Genomic DNA, 3,374 nt, shown 5'->3' on the forward strand with positions numbered 1-3,374 from the left:
TCTTTACCAACTGAGCTATGAGGGAAGCCCTGCACTGAATGGATACAAATGATGCTATGGAAAATGAATGAATGAAAATAAAGTCCTTAAATTAGAAATCATAGCACCTGAAATATGGCTGGCATTAATTCAAAACCTCATGAAAATGAAAACCTCAGTACCTGAGACACCAACCAAATGATTTCAATACTAAAAAATTATTCTTCTGAGAATTCAAAAGGTTCTATAACATTTTATATTGAAAGAAAAAAATGTAGTTAAAACTGATGTCACACCCTCCCAAATTCTTCTCACATTAGCACAAATGCCCAACTGTTCAGGACTCTCTTCTGCTATGTCAGTTCTTGGCTGGAACATGCAGTTCTTGTCCCTAGCTGGGACAGGCCTGAGTGAAGAGTGATGTTTGGACTTTTGGTGAGGTGAGCAGAGTCCCTACTGAATCTGGAAACCCCTTGTTTATAGTTTCTTTATGGCTTCTCTCTTTGTATGTATCTTATCTATTGAAGTGTGAAAGTGAAAGTAAATTTCCATATCCACATATCTTATTCTTTTCCCATATATTACTGAAACTCACTTAGGGCTTAGACTGTGGCCTCATATTCCTTCAGTTTGCACAAAAACTTGAAGAATATGGTAATATGTGTTTCCATGTTATTCTCTACCATATGTAAAATAGATAGCCAATGGGAATTTGCTGTATGACTCGCTTCTCGGCCTTTTGGCTAAGATCAAGTGTAGTATCTGTTCTTATCAGTTTAATATCTGATACGTCCTCTATCCGACGGAGAAGGCAATGGCACCCCACTCCAGTACTCTTGCCTGGAAAATCCCATGGGCGGAGGAGCCTGGTAGGCTGCAGTCCAAGGGTCTCGAAGAGTCAGACAGGACTGAGCGACTTCACTTTCACTTTCAAAGAATTCAAACCGGGGCTCTGTGACAACCTAGAGGAGTGAGATGGAGAGGGAAGCGGGGAGAGTTTCAAGAGGGAGGGGACATGTTTATACTATGGCTGATTCATGTTGATGTTTGGCAGAAGCCAGCACAATACTGTAAAGCAATTATCCTTCTAATAAAAAGAAATAAATTTTTAAAAATTCACAAAAAACCCTGAAAGAATAACTTTCATATTATTGCTAGTTGATACATATTTGTTTATAAACTGATAATTTGCACCAAATGTGTTTCTAAAAATTGTTTAAGAATGGATGTTGACTTTGAATAAGAGACATTATTATTAAATAATAATATACAATTTTAGTCTTCCCATTGACTCAATAGGTGAGAAAGTTGTTCTCATTTTAGCTTACAATAGCTGGGAAATTTGTAATATAAAGTTTCATTTCTTTACTATCTTATTTATTCATTTTTGTGTTTTTAATATAATTACAAGCTAAGAATATGAGTCAAAACTTGAGATCTTATTTGTATGTGTGTGACTTCCTCGTAGTAGAAACCTACTTTGTTCACTCAGTCACTCTTTTCACTGGAGGCTCAGGTCCTTCTTGTCTGGAAGTTCCTGATTCTGCCCTTTCCCTCCATCAACTGCAAGGAAGGGCACATTGCTAAGAGGTGGTTTGCCAGAGGACTTTAGCATCGCTGCTATCATGAATGGTTAATAGATAGCTACTGCTGCTAAGTCGCTTCAGTCGTGTCTGACTCTGTGTGACCCCACAGACGGCAGCCCACGAGGCTCCCCCGTTCCTGGGATTCTCCAGGCAAGAACACTGGAGTGGGTTGCCTTAGGAACATGACTAAACACCAGTTGGAATAACCCTGGGATTTTTCTTGTATACCTACTGGGAGAGATTTCTTTCCTACTGAAGTCAATAAACTGGCAGGACAGGAGATGGATGACATCCAGCCATCTTGCTCACCAAGTACAGAATCTATTTTATTTTTTTTTTTAATTTTATTATTTTTAAACTTTACAAATTGTATTAGTTTTGCCAAATATCAAAATGAATCCACCACAGGTATACATGTGTTCCCCATCCTGAACCCTCCTCCCTCCTCCCTCCCCATACCATCCCTCTGGGTTGTCCCAGTACACTAGCCCCAAGAATCCAGTATTGTGCATCGAACCTGGACTGGCAACTCGTTTCATACATGATATTATACATGTTTCAATGCCATTTGAGGAGGGCAGAGCTGGTTGCCATCATTGAAATCCCTCAGTCTAGCTGTAATATAGCCTACAGTACCTCTGAACTCCCTATTCACATGCCCAAATACATTTTCCTTAATTGGTTAGCTGATGTGAAATACATTGTATAAAAACAGAATATTGAGATTTATATTTTCTCATTCATTTTAGGAGCTTATTTATATATTCTCAGTATTAATTTGTTAAGAGGGGTATGCATGCAACTATTTTATGCATGTCTGCCAGTTGCCTTTTCGTGTAAGATGATTTGCTACTGTTTTTCTTTTGCACTATTATAAAAGATCTAATATATTCCCTTTTAAAATTTTAAAGATTTACTTTTTATATTTAGGAATTTAATCATCCTTGGAATATACTTTAGGATATGACCTAAGGTTGAGATCTAGTTTTTGCATTTTTTTCATTTTCAAAGTCAACTGTCATGATCACTTATTAAGTACCCCATGTTCAGTCCATTGGCTTTTGATTCCATACCTGACACAGATGATCTGTCTATATGAAATTACCATCTATCAGTGGGTCTGTTTCCAATTCTTTCACTGTATTCCTTTTGACTCTGCCTATGTCCTCTCTCTCTTTCACTAATTTAATCAGGGGTGCTTCCTGTGAATTCTTTATAATAGAAAAAGTTCTCCCTCATCATTTTCCTTTCAACAACTTTGATTCATCCTGAGTGCTTACGCATCCATATTTCAGAGTCTGTAGACACATTCAGTGAAAAAAACTTTGTTGAGATTGTGACTAGAATTTTATTTAAACAATAGTTTATTTGACAGGAATTGACACCATTAAACTAAAGGCCCACCACTTTAAAAAATAATAAAGATGGCCTTTGACACCAAATCTATAAATAAGTTTTGATATACTCAGGAAAGATATTTTTTGTGGAGAAGAAAAAAATATTAAGGCTGAATTGGACCCTAATTCACCTGTCCTTCAAACTATGTTCATGAATGAACATATTTCTCTTCATGTAGAGTGGAACAAAAAGAAACAGACACATTTATATGTCTTTCAGCAGCTGTGGAGGGATATTTATGGAGAGAGACCAGCGAGAAGGCCTCTGTATCTTTCCAATTATCTCAAGCACTGAATATATGTTGGAGTAAGTAAGCAGTTAATTACTGCCAGAACCAGACAAGCAGGCCAAATCTTTACTTTCTGCCATCTATTAACAGTTAATTCTTGATAACATAGAGAGGTTTACTGC

At 37.0% G+C, this 3,374-nt stretch overlaps 1 pseudogene; it reads left to right on the forward strand.

Annotated features, from left to right (window-relative positions):
• The first annotated feature begins 702 nt into the window (after positions 1-702).
• On the forward strand, positions 703-805 carry LOC113901986 (annotated as a pseudogene).
• Positions 806-3,374: the final 2,569 nt, after the last annotated feature.

This window comes from Bos indicus x Bos taurus, chromosome 11 (genome assembly GCF_003369695.1).
Source record: "Bos indicus x Bos taurus breed Angus x Brahman F1 hybrid chromosome 11, Bos_hybrid_MaternalHap_v2.0, whole genome shotgun sequence".
Classification (NCBI taxonomy): domain Eukaryota; kingdom Metazoa; phylum Chordata; class Mammalia; order Artiodactyla; family Bovidae; genus Bos; species Bos indicus x Bos taurus.